At 53.5% G+C, this 25,090-nt stretch overlaps 2 protein-coding genes across 9 annotated transcripts in view; both read right to left on the bottom strand.

Annotated features, from left to right (window-relative positions):
- CDH22 (cadherin 22) overlaps positions 1 to 18,124 on the bottom strand; it is an 83,451-nt gene extending 65,327 nt beyond the window's left edge. For all 6 annotated transcript variants that reach the window (XR_012631399.1, XM_074888103.1, XM_074888105.1 and 3 more), the window contains exon 1: positions 17,949 to 18,124. The gene's annotated coding sequence lies outside the window, so the exon portion shown is untranslated. The remainder of the gene's footprint in view (positions 1 to 17,948) is intronic.
- Positions 18,125 to 23,003: 4,879 nt separating this feature from the next.
- SLC35H1 (solute carrier family 35 member H1) overlaps positions 23,004 to 25,090 on the bottom strand; it is a 31,843-nt gene continuing 29,756 nt past the window's right edge. For 2 of the 3 annotated variants that reach the window (XR_012631408.1, XR_012631409.1), the window contains exon 11: positions 23,004 to 23,840. The gene's annotated coding sequence lies outside the window, so the exon portion shown is untranslated. Of the gene's footprint in view, positions 23,841 to 24,823; positions 24,984 to 25,090 lie in introns of all 3 variants that reach the window. The other variant, XR_012631410.1, reaches the window with a different exon arrangement.

The following is a 25,090-nucleotide window of genomic DNA, read 5'->3' as shown; positions in this document are numbered from 1 at the left end:
GGCTAGCCTTTCCTTTGCATAGGAAAGCTGTATGCTGCTAAGCACTGTGCGAGCCAGGGCCCACCAATCGCTTCAGCAGAGAAAGGAAACACAACCTATCTGTCCAGCTTCTCAAGGGCTTGTGAGCAGAATCCTTAACAGAGGCAGAAGAGTCAAGTTCTCAACAGCTGAGGGCAGACAAAAAAAAAAAAAAAAAAAAAAAAGAGGGGAGACACAAAAACCAACCAAACAAAAAAGAGAAGCCCCATTGCCACAAGCCCAAATCTGATTTAAAAACTGAAAGGGAAAAAACAAGCAATGAGTTCAGTCATGACTTGGCAGAAAATGATGAGGGATGCCATGTAGGAAGCAAAATCCATAAATGACAGGAGATTATCTTAGTCAAGGCTACTGCAGGAAACTTTTGAAGAACAGGACCAAGCCAGGAGACTGGCCAAACAGAAACGGGAAGTCAGTGCCAAATGGGCATTAACACCCAGGTGAAGCTGAAAAAAAGCACATGAAGGAGACCCTGTCTCTAGAGACAATGCCTGCAGCAATGGACACTGACCCAGCCACCACGCTTCCAGCACATCCTTGCCCCAGGCTTGGCACCATCAGCAGAGAGAGCAGCAGAGGTCCTTGGCCCACACAGGCCAAGGGTGAGCGATGCTGGTTAGGGGGGAGATGTCTGCAGACAGAGTTCCTCCTGCTGTGGGGAGAAAGCTCTAGAGCTCAGAGCAGGTCTTTAATTTTAGGATCTGGATAGATAGCTGCATCTGAAAGTCATCCCCTTACAAACACCTCGTACAGTCAGAAGTTGCATTTGCAACAGCCTCTCATCTTTTACACCCCGCTGCCTCAGAAGGAGCCAGAAATGCTCCCACGCAGCAGGGCAGAGAACACCCACAAGCCTCCACCACCAGAGCTGATCCCCCCCAGCCCAAGGACACACAGGAACCACCATCACTCCCCCCCTTGCCTCGTGCTGCCACTTCTTTGGGCCCCAGAGGTCACCAGAAGGGACAGACGACTGCCAAAACCAGGGTGAGTGAAATCAAAGCTGACAGCCCAGACAAGTGGTCATCTGGATAGGAGTCAAAGGACAGATTAAAATAAAAAAGACCCAAAATGGAATTCTTACACTTTGACAAATGTGGAGGGAATTAGGTTCTTTTAAGCAAATGTTTGGCAGATGCATGAATTATTTATCATTCAATATTGTGTGATTAAACGGAAAATTGAAGATGTTCACAGCTTTCTTGTCTGCAACTTTCCACCTCTTGTGAAAGTCTCCCCAAATTCCTACAGAGAATAACAAGTGGGTATTATACTGAGCCAGAAGGGTTTAAAGAAACTTCCTTCAATTTGCTGCTCAGGGTTCAAGGTCAGGCTCAGACTCAGTTCTCTGGTTACATAAATGCGATGGCAGGCACACATCACTTTTGGGAAGGTCTCTCTGCTGGTCACTCTTCTTCCCTATATATTTTAATCCTCTTGGCACTTTTGGCCCTGGAAATCTCTCGGTCCTCACGACAGGAGACATGTGCCTCCTCTTTACAGAATGCACGAGACCAGGGAAGTCTCTTCCTGTGGCAGCACATTGTCATTTTGAGACTAAGGTCAACTCAGCACAGGATCACCCACACTGAAGTGGGGAGGTCACGAGGGAGGACAAGAACAGTGAAAAGCAGGACAAGACCTGGGGGACATGCAGCACAGATCTCAAACCTGCAGCTTTAGCAGTACTTTTTTCCAGCGTAACAGGACAATCAAGTTGTGCACAGCCCAGAGTAGAAGCAGGCACCAACTTTCTGTTGCAGGTACCTTAGGTCAAAAGCAGCCTCAAGAGGCAAGTGGCTTCTGCAGCATCTCAGGACAAGGTCTGCTGCGATAAACAGTTGTCAGAAAGGTGGAAGAATGAGAGTAATTAGTCTCTTTAATGCCAATTTCAGCCTGATCTTTCACACTTAAGAAAACTGTTACAATGATTTTTCTTATTTTTAGAAGAGCTCATTAAATAAGAATTAGAAACAAGATAGTATAATAGATAAGAACATTATTTCTGCAACAATATCCTGCCAAAATCCACCTCTCTGCATCTGCACTCCTCAGCCACTCAGGCTACCAGACTTCCCCTCCAGCATCCGTGCGGCAGCCAGAGCACCATGCCAGCACACATCACTCCCAAACACAGTCATCACCATCAACCACCACCACCTGAGCAATACTGTCCTGCCTAAACACAGGCTTTTCTGGCATGTGGAAGAGGCTCCAGCCTCAAACCTTCCTGGCCTCCAGAAATTCCTGAGCAAACACAGTGGAGAGAAAGGAAGGAATCTTGGTACCACAGAAATTCAGGAGCCTGAAGCTGAATGCTGCACAGCCTCATCCCCCAGACAGAAAGCAAATATGCTTTGCTAAGATGCAGCATTGCTCAGAAAAGTCCACCACAGCTGGCAGAAATATGTGGTAGCTGAGTGTCCTACACAAGTAGCAGGTTCTGGCCAAGTCTATTTGAAAGTCTGCAGCTCCAAGAGGAGCAGAGCAAAAACTGAGCCACCACACACCCCTCAAGGCTGCCTCAGGCGGTCAGAGCTCTGCTGGGTCCCTCGGGCTGCACTTTGAGCAGAAACAGGCCAGTAACGAGCCGGTGTTCTTGAGAAAGGGCACCAGAGCTTCACAGGCCCAAAGGGCCTCTGGAACGTCCCCCAGGTAGGGAGTCATTCAAAGCAAAGCCCACCTACCCCTCACAGCACAACCAGGAGGCGTTTGACCCCTTTCCTGGGCCAGGCACCTACACGCTGGAGCGGATGGGTGAGACCTCTGAGCCAGCAATCCTCACAGCACACTGCTCACCAGCCAGTGGTAGAGGAAGGCTTGCTCCAACCTATAACAGACCAAAAGATTATGACCTCCTTGTAGGCAACTCGCAGACAACATCAAGAGGTTAAATTTTGCATTCAATCATTAAATGATAGATGCATTATTTATTTGGAATCATTTGCTTCATTCTAATTACATCACCTCTACTAGCTCCTGATGATGCCCAGCATTTGGAGTCATGTCCCAGGAGTCAGACCCTGTCCAGAGCAACATGAACCACAACTGCCAGCACCACAGCTCAGCAGCATAAGTGCTATTTCACTTCCCCAGAAAAAACAGACAGGTTTTGATAAAAGCTGCTCCCTGCCTTGCAGACACCGCAGTCATGTATACTCTGAATAGCCAACATTGGCACTCCATTGGCACTGCCAGACGCCCAGAGGGGGCTGGTGAAACCAACTATTGTCCCCCAAGGGCTCACCTGGCAGATTCAGAAGACACTGGCACAGTTCTCTTGCATTCCTCCCACCCCAGACCTTCTTGCACTCGCAACCCAACCTCCCTGCTGCAGGAATAGGTAAACATCACGAGTTTGTGCCAAATCCATCAGCCAGGTTAGTGCTGGCCCTGAGCTCGTGGCCCCACCAAGCAGTCCACACTGAGGCTGCCAGGGCAAACAGCTCGGTGAAGAGAATCTGCATGGAAACTGGCCTCCCCCCAGGGCAATGGCCCCTTCTCCCCCTCCCTGCCACAGCCCCGAACATTTCACCTCTACCCCTCCAGGCACACAGAGGAGGGCAGAGATGCTCCAATACCACAGCTGAGCAAGCAAAAACCAAGCAACAGTCAGAAGAGGGCAGAAATCCCTTTCCCTCGAGGGACCAGTCCCTCAGGAATAGGGCTGAGTCCAGATGAGAACCCCTGGGGACAAGGATGGGGAGGCTGTCTCCCCCAGGGCCTTCTGTGGCTGAACACATGGCTGCACTACAGACAAAACTTCACTTGAATGCAAAACCAGAAGCTTTTAGCATCCTGTCTGGTAGAATAAATTTTTATATCCTTCCATGCCCGGTAAATTCTGTTCACAGAGAACAAGAAAAAAGGAAGTAAAAGCCTTAATAAATGCTGGAAGAGCAGGGAGCTCACACCAACTCTCAGCCCAGAGTAGCTCCTGGATAATCTAGGCAATAGTTTATTTTTCTCTCCAGTATCATTTTCCCAGCTTGATCTCTACTGTCGCAGTATGATGGTTTCACCCCATTAGCCTTGCTTAAAAAAGTGATCCCAGGACTGTGAGTGTTATTGCCCACATAAATCAGGAGGCTTTGAATACGGAGCACCTTTAAATAAACAGCTGATGGAAGTGAAGTTCCGGGATCATTATTAATAGCTTTTCATTTCTGTGTCCGCTGTGCTGTGACATTCTTTCCCAGCAGAAAGCCTCCGCTTCCTATCCCCAGTACATTTGATCCCATGAGTCCTCCAGTCAGAATGAATGACTGTACCTTTGTGTTAATTGCATAGCCCGTTCCACAAACTGAATACTAATACTAACTAGCAAGAGGAGGAGAGTTTGCAGACCAGGAGCAATGGGACAGTCTGAAGAAAGGCAGGCCAGCCCTGCCGCCTTCCCCCGTGCAGAGGTGAGGAGTGTGGGTCTTCTCGCCTCCCCTTAAGGAAGGGCAGATCCTGGCTCTTCCCACCCACACCAGTAAACAGGTGACAAGGCTTCTGTCCTGCCCAGGGAACGTGCCCTGTACTGCCCAGACAGACACCGGCCTCCCCTACTCTGCCAGCTCCATCACACTTCTCACGTGCCCCCACAAGCAGAATGACACCTGCCGGCAAACAACTCCCGGCTCAGTCCAAAGGGACACAGACCCTTGGAGAGGCAGCCACCACAGAGCAGCCGCAGCAGTACTTAGAGGTGCTGTTCAAAGACTTTACCTGGCCAGGTCCAGTTTATTTTTCACTAGCATGCCTTGTCCACGGGGGAATGACTTTCCTCCTCCACCTTCAGCTGTTAGGGTCTCTCCTGAGAGCTGCAGGCAGGTGCAAGCAGCCCAGAGCAGATGAGAGCTCTAAATGCCATGGGCAGATCCAAGGGCAGCAACAGCTAACACTGGAGAAAGGCCCATTCCCCTCTCTCAGGGTGACAAGCCTGGGATGGGACTCGACACCTCATCAAGAGGGACCCTGACCACCTGCTCTGGGAGCCCGCTGCTTTGCTGTCTGCTGCCAGCACTGACATACAGGAGCTCCCAGCCTGGTTTCCCAAAATCTTTGTGCCTAGGACCAAAGCAGAGTTGCTGGTGCTGCTGCTGTGTCTGCAAATGACATCATCCCCCAGGTCTGTGGCTCAGAAGAGAGACCAAGTTTCTCCTTGCAAAGGGTGTTCAGGCTCTCCGAGCCACTGTGCCCAAAGAAAGGAGCAAATGTTCCTGCCGGCAGCCAGTCCCAGTACAGTCACTAATGTAAGTGCAAGTAAAAAGGCTGCACAGTGGCCAATGGGCTTTACGGCCTCCCGGCTCTTTCTGCCCTTTACTGCAGAGACAAGAACTGAGGGTCCTACCGCTACACCCCACCCCGTTTCATTTTACTGCTCTTGAGTAATGACACCACACATGGGTCATGCTGCTCAAAGACAATACACAGGGTAAGCAAATAAGCCAAAATGGCCTGTTGCTTCAGTGACCTTTGCTGCGTACAAATCAAAAGGGCTGCAGACAGCAGCAAACTCCAGGAACAGGTGATGGCTTTTTGTTTTACTGCCTCCTGCTTGCTCTTTCCCAAATCCAGTTCTCAGCAGGGAGGTTCAGGACACGAGCACCGACACAGGCATAACAAAAGGTTCCCCTATGAGAGAGCCAAAGCGGAAGCAAGCATCAGAAAACTGTGGAGTGTGGCTGAACAAAACTGAAGGAGACCACTACAGACAGAATGCACATTTCCTAGAGGACTTTAAGAGGAAAAAAAATAAAGTGTTAAATCTGTCTCCCGATTTCAGAGTCCTCCCCATGTAGAGTCTGAATCATTGATATCATGATGGACTAGCACAGCAGAGCCATGTCCTTATGACACATCAACAAGAACACCTTAGGTTTCTGGGTATGATTCCACAAGCCAGATACAGCACTTGCTTCCCTCTGCAAGAAACTCTGACCACTTCGTCAAGTGAAAAAAAAATTTTTTGATTCCTCCTCCACCCCCTCCAGTGTTGTACTTGCAGACTCTGGACCAGCATCCAGCAGCCACATAGGACCTTTAAGCAAAGGAAATGTAGTGGGCACCACAGATGCAAAACAAGACAGCCTCAGTGTGCCACTAGAAACGCTGCTTTCCAACCACCAGACTTCAGCATCCTATTGAAGCATCAGCTCTCAGCAGAGGCCAAATGTGCAAATTGCAGTTGAAAAGGAGAACATTTCTGAAAGCTCAAAACACGTGAACACAGCAGACTAGAACGGAATCTGCTAGTAGCTTCACTTTAATGTCACCAAACCAATGGCACAATGAGGAAGGGACAGACTGGGAGCTCTGGGAACAACCATTCTGCTCAGCACAAGTGATACAGGGAGATTAATTGGCCAATTCCTCAATTAGGCATAAGGGTTCAGGGCTTTGGTCTAAAACTCCATCAAACAAGACCAGCATCTTCACTTCTGACATTCCAGAATGGACACAGAGCACAGTGTGGGGTTTTGTACAGGTTATATTTCACAATCAAGCCCTTTGCCTCTGCCAGTCCTGGCAATAGTGAGACTATGAGAATCTTCTCTCTCCAACACACAGGCTTTGAAGGGTCTTTCCTGATATATCTGCACAAAGCAGGGACCTTGGGGCCTTGTACGTAGGTTCTAATGTTATTATTATCAAAAGGAATAAAGAGGGACACGGTGAAGTAAGAGGCAGCAAAGCAGCCCAGGGAACAAAGGGAAAAAGAGAGAGAGAGATTACAGTAGCAACAGGGAGGACAGAAAAGCAAATGGACAAAGTGCATGTGAAAGAATAGAGCCAAGGAGAGATACGCATACACGTGAGCAAGTAGGATTGTGCTGGGACACGTGAGTATGCATGCATGCAGGAGGGGGCATGGAAACCCACACAGGCAGGTGCAGTCATCTGGAGCTCTGAGTCCTTCAGACCCACGGCACAGCTGCAGCCTCCCGCTGCTTCAGCAAGGGGCCTCCCCTGGAATGTCCCAGTGCACACGCAGGACTCCCATCACCTAATTCTCCCCACCCAGCATGCAGCCCGACACCACTCTGTACTGGTGACAGTGAAAGATCTTCACAACCAAAAAAATAGAAAGAAGCTGGCTCTGAGTATCCCCACCAGGAGTGCCCACCCTTTCCCCAAAGCAGTTCCATGCTTGAGAGCGGGAGAACCGGCAGCACACATGTACACAGACACACTCCCACCTTCCCACATGAAAACACGGCCTTCTCATCCTCACATACCTTGTCCATTTGCATCCTGCGCTCTCTATCACTACACTGCAGACCCTTGCTGTCTCTCCCTCTATTCTCCGGGCTGTTTCACTTCCTCCTCCCTCTCCACACTCCTCTCTAGCTCATTTGATGACAATCACATTAGAACTCATGCACACAGTCCCAACGTCCCTAGCGTGTGCCCGAGCAGGACAGATCCATCCAGAGCCCTCCAGCCCCAACTCAAGCAGCCAGATGCCAAAGTGCTGAGATTCTGAATTGCACAGGCACCCTTACTCCAGCCACACTACGCCACTCCCCTGCATGCTGCCATGCCAGCCTCCAGGCCCTGTCACTCCTAAAACCACGGGAGGTCAACACTGGACTGGCTGAAGTCAACTGGGAGCACTGCAATGCAAGCGTGCTCCTTCCCGTCCTCCCCTCCAAACAACCACCCTTCTCAGGCTGCTGGGCTGGCAGTGGCCTCAGGCGGAGTTTGGGCATCCAAAGCCAAGCAGTGTCTGGCCAAAGAGCTGTTCTTCCCCATGTTGGACTCAGCTGTACACATCTCTTGCCACTCACCTCTCTCATCAGACCTCACAGTGAATTGACACCAGAACTCACACCTGAACACGCAGTCACTGTGGTTCAAAAACAGAATAGCAAGACACAGCTGCCCTGAGCAGGGCTGATACCAAACTTCTGAGAGGTTCAGGACTGAGCCAGACACAAGCACTGCGTCTGTGCAGTCCTCAGCCCTCCATGGTGGGTGCACCAAAAGCATTAGCTCGGGAGACAGCTTTCCTCACCTTGGTGCACAGAGACACAGATAGAACTCACACACAAAAACATGTAAAACATATAAACTTATCAAACACTTCACACACCGGCTAGAAAAGGAGAAAGAAAAACTGTCATTGCTATTTCTAAATATACTTGGGAGGCACCAGATAGCACAGTGATGGACTAGATATAAAAAAAGAGAGAGATGAGTCTCAGTACCAGCCTTTGATCACTCACAAGGGAAATGCACGTGCTGCCTTGTGGAAGCCAGGACCAAGACATTGTGTCCTACCTCTGCCTAAGCCCAGCTCAGCTGTGGTTTAAAGAAAAGCCCTCCCAGCCTGGTGCTTTATGGTCCCTCCCTCTCATTTCTATTTCACAGCAGCTTTTCACAACCAGGACAGTGCTTGGTATAAGCAACACAGACTCAGCTGCAGGATGTTCTGCTTCTGGGACAGCCTAAGGTTTGGAAAAGGCCTCCCTAGAAGCACCAAACCTGACGAGCCTGTGCCCAGGAATGGAAGAGAGATATTCAGCAGCAGCCACAGATCCTGTCCTGCCAGCTCCACCTCTGTGACAGACTGCAGCTAATTTTCACCAGCTGAGCTAGCAGCTCACTGCACACATGCACCCCTGCTCCATGAGGCTTGCTTGCCAGCACTCAGTTGTCTCTCTAGCTTCTCACAAAACCCACGCCTGGCAGCATTGCAGGCAGTCGCATGCCTCTGCCCAGGACAGTTTGTGTGCACCTTTGCCATCAGATCCACAGGACAGAGGCCACATCTCCCACTGCACTGCCCAGGTCTAACAAGGGCTCGTTTGCAAAGGGTACCAGGCACCTTCCTACAGCGCAGGCACCCCAGAGGGGCATGCAATAAAAGGTGTTTGACAGACCCTGTACTGGGTCTGGCTGGGATGGAGCTGATTTGCTTCATAGCAGCTCATGTGGTGCCGTGTTTTAGATTTGTGACCAAACAACGCTGGTAACACACTAATGTTTTAGCTATTGCCAAACAGCGTTCGCACAGTATCAAGGCCTTCTCTGTTTCTTCCCACATTCCCCCAGTAAATAGATTGGGGGTGCACAAGAGATGTGGAGGGAACATAACCAGGTGGATGACCCAGACTAACCAAAGAGATATCCCATGGCATCTAACATCATGCTCAGCAATAAAAAGGGAGAGGAGGGAGCTCAGGAGGGTGAGCCATCTTTTGCTCAGGAACTTGCTGGGCATCAATCTACCCATGGAAGATGGTGTTTGCCTTTGCATCCCTTGTTTTGTTTTCTTCCTCTCTTCTTCCACTTCTCCTTCACTTATTAAACCATTTTTATTTCAACTTGCCAGTTTTCTTCCTTTTACTCTTCCTTTCCCCTTCCCCTGCCCCAATGGGAGTGAAGGAGCGAGCAAGCAAGCAGTTAGTTGCGTGGTGCTTAGCTGCTTACCAGGGTTAACCCACAACAGTCCCAAAACACATGGCAGCACCACTGCAGGTTGTGTTTGCTGCTGGAGCAGAGGAAGTCAGACTGACCCTGTTCCAAATGCATTATCCAGAAAGCTGCAGCCATGGCACAGTGAGAAGCTGCCACTCTCCTTGCACAACATTTGAGCCTCAGTCCCGTGACGTGAGCTCTCATCATCTGTCCTGGAGCTGCCCAGCACCACCAGCTCATCCAGCTGCCATCACCTCCCAGTGAAGCATCCGCCCACCCATCTCTAATTCACCAAAGCACATCAGCACTCTAGGTGCAAAACCAATTCAAGCCTGAACTGATGGCTTCAGCATCCTTCCCAGCCAGACATGAGTCTCCCATTGCACAAAAACGTAAACAGCTTTTTCAGACAGAATCCATAAATGCTCACCTGTGTTTGCTACTCCATCTGGGGAGGGTTCAGTCCTTGCATTTCACTTCATGCCTCAATCGCTTTGTGGTACCAAGGAAGGGAGCAGCATCGTCTGCCAGCACAACAGTCAGTCCTCTAGGCAAGAGTAATGATTTCAGACTTCACAACCCCAGCTCCGGCTCACAAGCTCTTATCTGCCTTAGCTAATTCATTGCCAAGTCCTGGGCAAGGCAAAGCAAGGCCATGGCTACATCTGCAGGGTCGGCCACAGTCCCTGGCCACTCATCCCGCGGTCCGTGGAGGCTCACAGCTGCAGCCCTGGTCCATTGCACGCCCACTGCCCACGGAACCAGCTGACCAAGGTGCTGCCATCAACCTCCACCATACCCGCCATGCAGGCTGTTCATGTCTTGCATGGCTACCAGAAGCTGGGCCAGATCAAACCCACCCAAGGGTCCACCCGAGAGGTGAACTTGGGTGGCCATGTGGAGAGGAGGGACTCTGGAAGGACATGGTCACTTCTCAGCCTCAGTGCGCTGAGCCATCGCCCAGTGGAGGATTCTAGTGTCACCTCTCACAGCACCTTTCAAATTAATTCGTTAATTGGCACGTCAGGCTGTGCATATGAAACGAGGATGTATGGCTCCCTCTGCCGGCATGCGGCCCGAGGAGGAGCCCCACAGCCCCCACTCCTCTCCAAAACTTGGGGAAAAGCCAGGCTGGGGCCTGCGGCGGCGTCGGGCCAGGCCAGGGCCGGGCCCTGGGGTGGCTTTGGACCAGGGCCTAGGGCAGGCCGGGGCCTGGGGCGGCTTCAGGCCAGGCCAGGGCCTGTGTCAGCTTCGGGCCAGGCCCTGAGGCAGGCTGCTGGCTGCGGCAGGTAGGGGCCAGGCCCTGGGGCCAGCCCAGCCGCGCACCTCAGCGGCAGGCACCGCCACAGCAGCTCTGAGATCTGGCACAGGACGATGCCCCAGCTCCTGTGCTGCGGTGCAGGTGAGGATGCCCAAGGTGCACCCTGCCTTTCGACAGTATTAGTGGAGCAGCAGCGCTATTGCCAAAAATATCATGCCATTGGGGAACAGCCCAGGAGGGCTGTAGCAAACAGGCATTCAGCTTGACTTTTAAAAGTTTAAGCAGGGTTGTAATTTCTTAAGGACTCTGCTGATGCTCAGCTATTTCTACCTGCCTGCTATCAAAAGGTTCATCTGTATTTCATAGCAGGAAAGCAGCCAAGCTCAGAAAGCTGGTAAAGTCCAGCTCCTGAAGGAACCCCTCACCTGTATGTGCTCAACCTTCTAAACTCCAGTGACAGGGGGAACAATTCCCTCTCCCACACACGCACAACACTGTCACCAACAGCCATATGCCTTGTCAGGACCATAACAACAGGGATGAAAGTGTGTTTTCACGCTGTTTAAAAAATGAAATAGTGAAAATCCAGAAGGATCCAAGGCCAAGGGTAACTCTGGAACTTGGTAGCAGGTGGGGGGGACAGTGTCCTGCCCCAGGTTAACAACGTTATTTGCTCACTTTTAGTATGTGCCCATCTCAAACTGCTCCTCTCTAGAGAGGGTGACAGCGTGCAGGTTGTGGAGAGGAGGAGGTGCTCTGAGCTTAGGAGCCACTTCTAATGACAAGGATTACTGGAGAAACAGCATTTTGGGGATTTGGGATTCCAGGAAGCAGCTGCAGTAGGAGCAGAGGGAGATAATCCCAGTGTGACAGACAGAGATGTGAGGAAGCAGGACTGGAGAAGGCAGTGGAGCATCCCCAGGCACACACAGAACTTATGGTCTTGCACAGGGCACCCTGCCCAGGGGGAACAGCCCTCCCACAGCAGGAAGAGGCTGCCAGAAAAAGGGCCTGGCCCAGGGCTCCCAGCACCCTTCTGTCCTGGGATGGCCAGACCCTGGGGTTTCTAACCCTCTGGGTGGTGGAGGATGTGTGCCCCAGGACACCCAACTCCAGTGCCTCTCGGGTGGGCACAGGGCCTCAGACCTTCCGTAAACTGGGATCTGCCTGCACACAGCTCCCGAGCGCCAAACCATAGGAAAGGGCGGCAGTGGTCAAGAAAGAGGCTCAGAGACAGATGGGTGCCACCCACGGAGGCTGTGCTGAGCTGGCAGGTGCTGCTGTGCACAGTGCTGGGGGACAAGGTTTCCCTGCTCTCCCTGGCCTCTGCCCGCAGCACACGGGGAGGGCTGCGTGCTCTAAGGTACTGGACACAGCTCATCTGCAAGAATGAGCTCTCTCCTGCCAGACCACTATCAGGACCTTATCATACGCTCCTGATCCAACTCAGTTTTGCAATCAAAACCTCAGGGAAATGCTAGCTTACCAAAGCAGTGTTTAAATCTTGTGCTCGCTCCTGCAGCTGCTGTTTCCAAACGTCTCACATCCTTGCTCTGCTGGGTGTACACACCTTTCCCCATCCATAGACACACTACCTCCTGCACCCACATTCACCCATAGGCTTCTGCTAAAGAGAGTTCAAAGCTTTTGAGGCTCTATTTATTGCCCAAGATGTTTCTATGGCGACTCCCTTCACATCCCATCATTGGCTGCAGAAAGCTTCTGGCCATCAACAGCTTCAGGTGAGTTGAGGGCCTCAAGCTTCAGGTCACCCGCAGTTGTTAATGCCACAAGCTGCAGTTAATTAGGAAGAGATTAACAACGCACCTGAAGTGGCAATGGTAAGTGAGGCAAGTAAAGAGGAGTGATCCCCTGTCTCCTTTCCCTTGATGCTCTCTGGAGCACTATAGCAGGGAGGAGCAACAAAGAGGGGTGGGAGGTATCTGCAAAAGGGTGCTGGACTAACAGTTCTGCTTTCATGATCCCCTGGAAGGACCTCCCAAACAGCAAGGCTCACACAACTGCTGCGGCCAGAGCCCAGGACCACTTCCCCTGAAGCAGGGGCTGGCACACCGCTGCCCAAGCCAGAGGCAGGATGCTCTCAGCTCTGCTCGGGTGAGCGCCTGCCTAAATGCTTCTACAGGGCAGCCGTGGATCCGCAGCTGTTGCTGACAAATACCAGGCCCAGCACCACGTCCATCGCACCCACAGCTTCCATCATCAGCCAGTCAGGGCCAAATTCAGCACAGGAACAGCAATGACTGAGCGTGTGAGACAGGCAACACTGCTCTGCTTGTGGAGCAGACCCTGCACACAACAGTTTGATAGGAGTGTTAATAGGCACCTTGCCCAGAGTCTCAGTCCTGCAGTGTGTGAGCTGAGGCACAGCTCTCACACAAGACCTGAAATTAGGAAGTGTAACACTGAGTCAAAACTGAACGAGCTCTGTTGGGCTTATTTTTCCAGGCTCATTGATGGTGCTGCCCAAGCCAGAGCGAGGGGCAAGGAAGTGAGTAAAAGCAGGGCAGCAGAACGGGGCACAGCACGCAGAGAGGAGGCAAGTGCAGGTTTCCCACAGACAAGAGAAGCAGGGCAGGACTGGGAACCCAGAGGAGTGCTGCCTTTTGTGGAAAAATGTCATTAAGTTGCAGTGAGTATTATAACCTTCACTTCTGTTTAGTGAGCTATCCAGAGGTGGGGCACCCAGCAGAAAGGAGACACTTCCTGAAAAGCACCTTGATTTTCTGCACTGCTTGTAGGTTTAGCAGCAGTGAATGATCCAGTCCAAACCCAGCCCTTGCGCTGGAGCAGAGATGGACCAGCTTTGGTCTGGCTGCCTTTCCTATGCCCAAGGGCACAACTACCCCCCCTCTCAAGAAGAACAATGCAGGGGCCTCAGTTTAGCAGGGTCTGTCCTCCACCTTTTGTTCCAAGAGGCTTCACGGGACCCCTGGGGAAAACTGCCTGCCCCAGCCAGTACCAGTGCACGAAGCGGCTGGAGCAGAGGCTGGACCGGGCTGCAGGGCATGGGCAGAGGCTGGGTCGGCTCAGCGAGGAGGCAGCAGAGCAGGCACTCTGAAACCCAAAGTTTGAAGATAAAGGCCATGCCCAGCCCACTGAGGCACAGGCAGCCCCAGACCAACCCACTCACCGTGAACAGTCTCTCCTCATGCTCCCACCTCCTACTAGTGTCGTGTATCCCCGTCTGCCTTGCGTGCACCAGGTAACGTTAAAAGCAAAGGAAGCTCTACAGCTGCAGCGGGCTCCACACCCGGCTGCCAGCTACCACATGACAGTGCCCACAGTGTCCCACAGGCCCTCGAAGGAAAAAAGAAAAGGTGCTGTAATTCCTTCAAAGAGCTGGAGACATCCATTTGCAGGGAGAACTCAAACCATGCTGCAAGAGCATCACCAAGAAGACCCACAGGAAAAGAAAGAACATACACACTCTGCAGGTGTCCTGGCCAGCCTTGTGGGACCAGGGAGGCACAGAGATTGCTGAAGATGACGTCCACTTTTGCAACCCCGACACCACACTGCAGAACCACCACTAAAGTGCCATCCAGCAACTCTTTCCCAAGAGGGTTGGAGAACTATCTCCTCTCAGCCTGCAGCACAAAAGGCAATGAAAAGAAAGAAAAAGGGAGACACAGAGCCAGACTAAAGTAAAGTCTGGACTAGTTTCTGAAAACAGGGTTGTTGCAAAGGGTAAGACTGAAAATTACCGTAAGGTGCTGTATTCCTTTCACAGACTTTGAAAATAATAAAAAGTGATGACTAAATGAAAAAGAAATTGTGATCTGCGAGGATGGGTCTCTGCAGTGGCTACTGGCAGGAACAGAGAGCCCCTCCACTGATCCCTCCCCAGCTCTCTGAAGTAGAAACTAACCCACAAACTGAATGCAACTGCAGATACAGAAGCTCCACAGGGCTGAGCAGGTAGCGGGCACCCAGCCCATGCCAGGTGAACGGGTGAGTCCCAGTCCAAAGCCCTGAAATGAGCTCCCCATATACCAGGTCTGCACAGGAGCAGGGGAGGTGGAGAGGCAGCAATCTACTGCCCAAACCCAGCCACACAGACCCAGCTTTTCTGCTGGGGAGGAGCAGGGACTGCGCTTCAGAAGCAGCACAGCTCACAGGGACACGCAGCCATGAGCCCTGCAGATGGTAGAGCAGCCAAATCCAAGAGGCAGAGCTCTGCAGCCTCACCTGCAGCCCAGGGCACAGCCACGCACAGATGTCACCCCAGGACAAGGTGGAACGGGGGAGCCCTGCCAGCTAGAGAGCAGGTGCCAAGGGTGCAGGGCGGGACCCCGGCAGGGCTGCCAACCGTCCAAGGCAAAGCTGGTTACGCCCTCCCCATCGGCCACCCTTCCCTGCAAAGAAATGCCATGGAATAAACTGATGGTAGAGACAAGAGAGACCCAGGGAGCAGCAAGGTGCTGTACGCCATGTCCACTGACCACCTCAGGCAGGAATCTTGGTGGGACTCACACCCACCGAATCTTTACATGTAATTTTTCAAAAAAGCAGATCACTCAAAATGGCCTGTGCCTCAGGATACATATGGACTTATCTGCAGAGAAGTGTCATTGCTTGTACACCCAAACCGGTTGCATAACCACATGGTTAAAAGATAACGACACAAACTCATACATGGTTGCATTCTTATGTACAAATATTGTTTAGTGACATGATGTAGAAAGAACACAAGTATCACCACACTATTTCTTCTTCAAATTGTTTTTCTTTACTTTTCAAATATGGGCTTTCAAAATATAAAAATAATTACTTGAAAAATACGTAATTATACTTTAAAGGAATAACATCATATCAAATTCCACCTAAAGTCCAGTTTTGTTTCAAAGCTTCCATGAACAATCTAATCCTTCTAACAAAGTCCGTGGGTAGCAAAAGGGGTTTCAAGCAAACAAACATTCCCCCCACGATATTTGCAATCAAATTTTACTACTGCGGGCTAGTGATTAGGAGCACAAAAGTAAAATTTGCTATGAAAAAAGCCTGCTAGCTCAATATAATTTTCAAAGAGCAAAAAACCAAAAAGCTGATCAGACAATATATACAACAAACAGTAAATGATGACCCTATTCTGAGAATCCTTACACACAAGCAAGGAACTATGGATTTTTCAAATATGATATTGCATTTTAAATCATGAAAATATCATATTATTTGATACAGAGCTAGGAAAAATAGGATTTTAACTGTTATTTTTAACCGACTGACAGCCTTTCATATTTTTTTTTTTTTTTTCTGGAGACCTGCTAGCTTCTTTTGAAAAAGAGTTTTTAAATTGACCTTGTTTCAGTAGCCACTTCACTGTCCTAGGTATGAAATCACCGTATCATATTATAAAGTGCCAATGCACCAAAAAGCAAAGGGCATATTTTTTTTTTTAGGCAGGAACAAAGCTGGCTCTTTTCACCTATGAAACAGCACATACTTTTTCTTTCACAAGCCCACCAGTTTCAACATTGTATTATTCAGCAACCAGCATTTCATAGAGACCAAGCCTCACTTGCTCTGACCCCCACCTCACTGGAACAGAGAGATGTACGTGATACAAAAGTCAGTACAGAATCTGGGCCAGCTTATTCAGATTTCAGTGCTACACTCCGGGTACTGTCAACATTTTCAGGGATTTCATCAATGAGCAGCAGAACCACCCTTTGGCCTTGGTCACAAACAAACACAGTATCAGTACAGCAAAACCGTTTCAGATTCTTGTTTCCATTTCCCCCTGCTATGTGACACCCAAAGCCAGAGAAGCAATTTATTTTCAGCATTTGAAAACTGATGTAGCAGGATCATGATCTCCAACCCTGATAATTGTTTGCTGCAAACACTCCTTACCCTGTGCTCATGAAAGAGGCGGAGAGCATCCACCAGTCTCATAAGGGAAAACCTGGCAAAGCCTGAGCTCTGTCTGAGCTGGGCACAAGATCTACAATTACTGAGACTGCAGCTTCAGCTGTTCTCTGAACACGAGGTACTCCGAGGAGACAGAAACAGGTCCCAAAGAAACAGTCATAATCTGAGATTTCCTTGGTGGCGGGCAGGACCATGGTCCTGGCCGTCCTTGCCAGGCGTGGTCTTTCAACAGCATCGCACCAGCCCGGGAGCAGGGACAGGGGGGCACATCTCCCCAGCTCCTTCCTCAGGCCATGCAGGCAAGCTCTGGAGAGCCAGAGCTCTGGTGGAGCCACCCTTCTCAGCCCTCTCAGGTCCAACGACTTCCCTGACTGTCCTAGGAAGTTAAGTCTGAACTCTTGAGCCTGCCTCTCCTCGCTGCTGTCTACACCTGGAACTGGTCTCGTCCGCGCACAAGATGAGCTTGGAAGAGAAGCCAACACAGACCTCCCCAGACTGCAAGGGATGTTACAACTGCCAGAAATCAAACACAAAAGAGAACCGAGGCATCTACTGCATCCCTCCCTCCCTCCCTGCCGGCACGGCGAGCGGTGGCAGGAGCCCGGCTGCCACGGGGTGGGCTCCCGGGCCAGCAGCTCCCAGCCTGGGCGAGCCGCTGCGGCCGGGCACGCAGGAGGAGCAGCCGCGGCTGCAGCACTTGCTCCCAGAAGGCCTGTGCACAGCCATTCGGGAACCACGTTTTAAATGAGGAAAGTGCTAGTTTTAGCACAGTTATTTTTAGTTTGTTGTTAGAAAAATGTGGCTGTGTAGAGAGAGACGTTACCCTGCCTGCTAGATGGGCTCGGGCGGGACTCCCCGGGCACATCCCCCAGCAAAGCCCCTGTGGTAAGCGGCGTGAAGGGCTCCAGTCTCAACGAGAAAAACGGGGAGGAAGGAGCCCAGAGAGGATGTTTTAAGATACCACCGGTTTAGGAAAGAGCTGCAGCTCTTCAAGCACCCGGGCGCTTCAGCTGACGGGAACTGCTGAGCCCCGCTGAGCCGCCGCCGGAGCCCCGGGTACCGCACGCGATGCCCGAAGGGCCACAAAATCTCCCGCTTCACCCGCCCCCCGACACCCCAACGCCCAAGGCCGCCACCCCGGCGCCAATGCCGGGACAGCCCGGGGCAGCGCGGCCGGGGGGAGCACGGCCGAGCCCCCCCCTCCCCCCCGCGGGCAGCGCCGGCCCCAGCCCCGCCGAGCGGCGGCAAAGTTTGCGGCGCGGCGAAGGACGGAGAAGTTGGGCTCCCCGCGGTGCCCGCCCCGCCGAGCCCCCCCCCGCGCCCGGAGCCCCCCGCCCGCTCTCACCTGGGGCGGCGGCCGCGGCGGCCCCCCCGCGCGGGGCGATCGGCCTCCCGCCGCATCCTGCGCGGGGCGCGGCGACGAGCGGAGCCCGGCCGGCGGCGAGCGGAGCCGGCTGCTGGCACCGGGCGGCACGGCGTGAGGCGGGGGATGCATGTGCGGCGAGAGCCGCCTTCCTCCTCCGCGCCCGGCCTCCCCCCTCCCCGCCAGCCCAGCCCAGCCCAGCCCAGCCTCTGCTGGAGACTCTGAGAATGCAGCGCCGGGTTCCCCTCCCGGGACCGGCCCCGGGCCCTGGGGACCAGCCCTGGGCACCTCCCCGGCCCCGGGACGCGGGACCCAGCCCCAGCGCCGGCCCCTCGCCGCCCTCGGGATCCGCCCGGCCCCGGCCCGGGATGAGGGGGGGGCCGGCCCCGCCCTGCCCTCCACGCCGGCCCCAAGCGCCGCCCGCCGCGCCGCCGCCCCGGGCCGCCTGCGCTGACCCCGGCCCAGGCCTCGCTGCCCCCCGGGGCTGAGAACACACAAACTCCGCGCACGGGAGTGCAGCACCGCGCCGGGGGCGGGCGCGGGGGGTGTCCAGCCGCTCAGGGGGACCCCGGCCCGCGCGCGGGGCTGGGTCCCGGTGTCCGCTTGGCTGGAGCCCCGGCAGGGGCTGGAGCTGGCAGAGCCCCTCCTGACGTGCGCCGGGGCGGCCACGGCAGCCCGGGCACCCCCCGCACCCACCCCCGGCCCCGGGTGCCTCCTCCAGAGCCTGCGAGAGCCACGGCGGCCACCCCAGGCCCGGCAGCAGGCCGGGGCGCGGGCAGGGCACAGCGGGGGCACAGACCGGTGGGATCCACAGCAGAGTGCCAAGAGCAGCGCGGGCAGGAGCGGGACAGACGGGAGGTGGACGCAGGGAGGAAGCTGAGGCTGCAATATCGTTTGGGGACAGACGAATCTGATCATGCAAGTCAGGGTTTAGCCACAGCACAGGCAAACGGCCCCCAGTAGGACATTTCCCAGTCCCCACCGCCCAGGGTCTCACATCTTACCTGAGGAAAATGCTCTCCTGCTTCCACAGCTTTCCCTGGTATTGGGCCTTGGAGTCTGGCCCTGGAAGGAAGATGAGCGAACACCAGAGAAGGGAATGCTCTGTTGCGCCATGTGTGCAGCGCCTTGCTCGAGGCAAACAAATCCTCTGCTTGGCACATGTGGGCCAAGAAACAGTGGTAACCCAGCAGCAGGTTATCCACAAAACTACCTGTGTCTGGTGTTTCCCACACAGGTGGGTGACTGCAGGTCAGGGAGAGGTGGATGGAAAACAAGAGAGGGGTTTATAACCACAGCGTGAGTCCAGGAGGAGTGACTCCCGCTTCCCAGGACCAAGAGCCGAGCAGGGCACAGGTCCAGCAGCAGGCTCAGGCAGCTGCCATCCCCACCTTTGCAGTGGCTGGCACAAGGCTTCCCATCATACTACTGCATGCCTCCACCCTCAAAGGCCAACGGGGCCCTGAAGAAGACCTAGAAAATGCTCCATACCAGCCCCTTCAGACATGGAAGCACCTAGAAATGTGCTCAATCCCAGTGCGAGAGGGAGAAACCTCCCAGCTGCAAGCACTGCTGCCAAAGTAGATCCCACTTGTGCCCGATGCTCTTGTAGGGAACGGAGCAAAGCCTGGATGGAGCACAGCTGCTCCACCGCTAACACTGCCTGCAAGACCTCCCTCAGTGCCAGTCTGGCCCTAGGACAGCTGCTAGGCTCTTGTGCCAACACCGACACAGGCACTGGGAACACCCAGATCCTTCCCTGGGACAGCCAAGAGGCTCCTTTCACACTGTGGTGGCAGCGCAGATGGAGCTGAGCCCCCCTGGCAGAAAGCATCCAACGAGCTGGTGTGACCCTGGGTGGAGATGGTTCCAGCACTGTAGTTGTGGTGCCCTTTTCCAACCTGTTTTTGCTAAGACCCCCTTACCCTGGAGCCAGGGAAGGTTTGTCTCTCTTGCCATCACGCCGTGTCACAGCTGCTCCATGCCCGATCCAGTTGCAGGTGTCCCTGCTCATTGCAGGGGGGTTGGATGAGATGACCTTTAAAGGTCCCTTCCAACCCAAACTGTTCTACAATTCTATGGTTCTGTGCCCTCTTGCTGCTGCCGGGCAGGGTGCTGGTGAGGCCAGCCAGGCCGGCCCCAGCCCAGCTCCCCAACGAGCCCCAGAGAGCCCTGTAACACGGTACATTGTGACAGTCCTTCCACGAGACCTGAAATCAGCAACGCCTGGGTCACACTGGGCCAGGAGCTGCCCCACATGCTGCGGGGAAGGGACGATGGAGGATGCAAAGCAGGAGAACAAGGACCACCCGTGACATGATCGCTGCCTTTGTGAGTGTGGCTCCCCACACGCGCGAACGCTGAGCGCAGCCGCCACAGCCCCGTCCCGCAGCCTCCCTCAAAAGTCAACATGTCGCTTTCATGTCGTGTCTTGTATTCTCAGTGGCAGAAGGACGGATGGATAGGTTATCCTTTGACTTTGAAGCCATCCCCTTTATCTCCATGGGAATTTAGTCCTCATCTTGCTTCTCCTTTCCTCTTATTCCCATCATTGCTTTATCCCTGCATTCAAATAGCTCTTTTGTGTTTCTTAGCTCTCCCCTACCTGCAGCACTCTTCCCTTATTCTGATATACTCTCTCCATCTCATTGAGCTCCAGGCCCTTTTGCTTTGCTCTCTCCCTATCTCTCCCTTTCTTTCTGCTAGTGACTTGTTCCTTTTCTTGTTGTGATTTGTCTTCTCTGCTCTGTCCCTTTCACTCATCTATTCTCCTTATCTCTTTTCTCTCCTTCCTCTTCCTTTTCCCAGTATTTTCACTCCCCCCCCCACCCCCCCTCCTCATGTGCCTTTGTCTGTAAGGAGTTGAAAGTTAAAAGCTTTTCCAATTTGATCCTGAGCAGCTTTCCCTGGTGCTTTCATCTCCACAACACATTTGTAAAACTGCTCAGACTGAAGAGCCATGACAGGAACAACTAAAGAAATACCAGAAAGAAACAGGACTCCCAAGATGGGATGGAAATTTGCCTTCTCCAAGAAAGTCTCCCTGGTTCCCTAGCATTGAGGTTCTCTCTCCACAGTTCCTGTAAACACAACATAAAAAACTGTTTACCAAGATTTCCTCTTCCTGGCCTCATCCTCCTCCCTGGGAAGTTCAGCGCTGGGAGGGGCAGACACAGTGGTGCCCAGGACCTCCCCATCACCTCCTGCTAAAAAGTAGCTGTGACCGACCCTCTCGCTAGCAGCTCCCGCCAGGTCTGTCATTCCTGCTGTATCACAAACTGCTAGCCAGAGGGAAGAGTTGGTCACGCCACGAAAGACGCTCTGGCTCTTGTCCAGTCCTGCTCCCTGCTCTTCCTTCATGCAAAGATGGCAGAGACCTGGCAGACTCTCCCAGCTGATGTGTCACCAGCCCCTCTCAGCTCCCAGGAGTTCTTTCTGACCACTTTCTCATGGGTTCTGTGCAGGGTCCAGCATTGTTTGGGGTAGAGCAGCTGCAGATGATGACTTCTGGAAAATTCGGGGAAGATGCTTTCAAGCCACTGCTTTCCTGGTGCTTCTGTGCAGCCTGTGCTTTGCAGGGCTCATGTGTGGGCACAGAAGTATGGTCGATCTTACCTGTGACCAGGGGCAGGGAATTCCAGAGCTACCACTACAGCTCTGTGCTGTGTCACATGGAGCTAGTCAAAGTGCTGTCTGCTTACTTGGAAATTTGCTGCTGAGAAGCCCATGAATCCTGGCTATGCTCACAACTCTACGAGAGATTAATCTCGCTAAATCCTCCTCCTTCTTCCTTATTGGAGAAACAGATTCAGCACAGGACAAGCTCTGTGACTCACCTCTCTGTTGGCAGAGCCAGCTCCCATTAATCTAACTCCCTGTCTAACGTCCACATTTGGCTGGCAGGCAATCCATCTCCAGTCCAGCTCTCTGTCCAGGATCCAGCTCCTGTCAGTCAGAGCCTGCCTAACGCCAGGCGCCCTTCAGGGCTTCTCCCTGCGGGACAGGGGCGGTCTGCAGCCCCCTGCCCAAGATGAGGGCAGAGGACAGGATCTGGGGTGGATGGCTGCTGGCCAGGCAAAGCGTGTCTGGCTGCAGTGGCAGCTGGGCTCAGCACCTGCCCAGCAGACCTGTTTTCATCCTCTGACCTCAGCCCACCTCAGCGCAGCAGAACAGGGGTTCACAGAGCTCAGTCCCACCAGTCTCGCTCTTCATGGGGTGCAGGACTCAGCTGCCCTCCAAGTTCCCCCTGAAAGGAGCTGGGTGTCAGGACTGGCAGAGAGGGCTTTGCTCCCAGAGCTGCAGCACAGGATGCCACGAAGGCCGCATGGAAGCGAGTCCCCCTGCCAAACCCCCTGCAGAAGGTCCCTGGGTGGTCACATTTGCTCCTGCTGTGCTTAGCAGCCACCTCTTGCAAGCTGTGCGTCCTTGCCTCACACTGCCTGTCTCCCGGGGGCTGCAAGCCACGTTACATGCCCAGGTTTCCTCCTGCCTTTTCCTGGATGATGCTCTGGCACAGGTCTAGAAAGATGGACCCCACAGGCTGGTTGCACCACACGACTTTCTTCATACCCCACAGCTAGGGAGAGGCCTCTGCACCCCCTAAAAGGCCCATCACTGTGATTCCTGCTGGAGATACGGGCAAGAGCTGAAGGCAGAAATTCTGTGCTCACACAGGTCCTGCAGAGTTGGGGACACTCCTTAACACACCGCAGAGCATGTCCACATGAAACTGGAGCTGACAATGTGGCTGGAGGGAGCAGAGCCCAGCGCTGCCCCCCGTTTGCTGGGCACACATGGGCCAAAACCCCCAATCCATTGCCCAGAGCCATTTCTCACACGCCACTCCACCTACTCCTGACAGCCAAACGGCCCTGCCTTGCTGAGGCTCTTTGGTGCTGCTACGAGTCTTTTCCTGGGAGCATTCCCACTGTCCCACACAGCTCGGCACTGCCTGTCACCAGAGCCTGGCAGCTACCCCCATCTTTATTCTCCCCAAGTACTGTGTCATTTGCAGACTCCACAGTGTCAGCCTTGTGATTAGATTCCAATGCCTTTATGAATAATTTGTTGCGCAATTATAAAGCAAATATTTAATTGAACTTTATGTAAAATTGCTTATGCCTCTGAGCACTGAACCACTCGTTTGGGATAGTGCGTTGTGCGACCACATCAGGCCCCAGGAGCCCCCTGATGAGGCTGAAGCAAACTGCCAGACCCCTTCCCCAGCAGCCTGTGGCCTGTGTGCAGGCAGCTGGCCCTGGCCGCTGCCGGCTATGGAGGGCAGTGCCAGGGGGGGCTCTGCACAGGCCCCAGAGACTGCTGCGATGCGCCAGCGGCAGGATTGCAGCCTGGCTCCATCCCCTTGGGAGCGTGTCCTTGGGCACTAGCAGGAGAACATGTCTTCCTCAGCTGAGCCACAGAACGAACCAGCTGGAGCATTCCCCCAGTGTGACCACTGCCACGCTGGAAGAGCCCAGCATGAAGTATGTCACCGTAGAAAACCTCTTTGTGACACGTTGTTGGCAGTCACGTTTCAGCACAAGGATAAGGACAGATGCAAAGACACTGGCTTTCCTCCTTTCCAGTCCTTTTCCTTCCAGGACAAGACTGGAGTATGCAGATGAGAAACGTGTACTGCAGCCGACTCGTTAAGGGAATTGGTGTCTTTGCTCACTGGCCATGTCTCAACAGCACGGGGCACCAGTCTGAACTGATAACAGGAGCTTTGGCACCAGGGTGCCTACCTGGGGGAGAGGCTCCGCAGCACGCCCGAGGGCCAGCAGTCTGTGCACTGTGACATCACCTGCAGGCTCAGCAGGAAGAGTCTGAATGGAGGGGCTCTGGACACACCTCAGATTGGCCATGGCATCGCCTCTGTAGGGAAAAACATCTATATCAGCAAAACCAACAGAACTGCACGAAATCCCAATTTACCAAGGTCTGTAAAAGAGGCTGAAGTGCCTATTTCCAGTGAGGCGAATTTGAAATTGAAAGAGGAAAACGAGTGCATTGAAGAGATCAGAAGCTCCTTTCCAAGCACGTATCTGGTGCAGGTAATTGCTAACTGACCTGGAGGGGCTCTTGAAATCGACCTAATGCAGCAGATTCTGCTGCTCTGGGGCTGGGGACAGGCAGGTGCATGCAGTAGCCCCAGCAGAGAGGCTGGCGCAGCAGGACAGACTGCTGGGCAGTCGGGGGGCTAGCAATGGGAAAGGCAAGGCCTGAGGCCAGGGAGGTGCTGCAGAAGAAGGGAGCAGTAGCTGTGTGATGCTCACCCCCACAAGTATCCTGAGTGCAGGCAGAGTACCTACAGCTGGAAGAAAGGGCCTGGCAGCTGCTGGAAGCTGGAAACTTGTCCTTGCGTGGGGACAGGCCCATTCGCAGCGATGGGGGAAGGAAGGCGTGGAACCTATCCTGGAGTGGCTGTGCCGACAGGCTGAGAGGGGATGGGTGGGGAGTCTGCTCGGGGGAGCCCAGCAGCTGAGGCACTGGATCTGCACCACAGGCTGGGAGCTGGAGTCCCTGCTCCCGCGCTGAAGGGTGCGGAGACGCAAGGAACCCTGCTGACAGCAGCACATGGTTACTAGTTTCTCTGCACAGACAACAGTAAAGAACAGCAGTTCCCTGTGGGAGCCTGAGGATATCCCCTTCCCCAGCAGCACTTTCTTGCCTCTCAGCTGAGCTTGGGCAGTCCCTTCGCACAGCTCTTGCTGCTACGGCTACAGGTGAAGCAGCACAACTCGCCCGTTGGCTCCCAGCCACACGCTCCCTGCTACCAGCTCACCCCAGGACCAGGTCCATTAGCTGTTGCCTCTGGCAGCTCCCCTTGCTTCCCAGCCCTTTTGCTTTTCACTCACAGGCGTTAAAGGCTCCTTTCAAGATGCACCTTTCTGCTTCCTCTGCAATACAGGCACTTCTTTAATAAATAGCATCTGTACTGGCTCCGAGATGTCTATTTGGCTTTGAGCTCTCATCTCTGCTGCTGCTTGTGCCCAGCATGAAATGTTGCCACTCAGCCTACAAAAATTAATGGTTGGGGCAGTTATTTGTAGCAGTCATTCAGTATTTGCCTTGCCAGTCCAGTCCCAGACTACGGCCTGGAGAAAGCCCAACGGCACCTGTTT

The sequence above is a fragment of the Strix uralensis genome, chromosome 18 (assembly GCF_047716275.1).
Source record: "Strix uralensis isolate ZFMK-TIS-50842 chromosome 18, bStrUra1, whole genome shotgun sequence".
Taxonomy (NCBI): domain Eukaryota; kingdom Metazoa; phylum Chordata; class Aves; order Strigiformes; family Strigidae; genus Strix; species Strix uralensis.
This window is presented reverse-complemented; position numbering and strand designations above follow the sequence as displayed.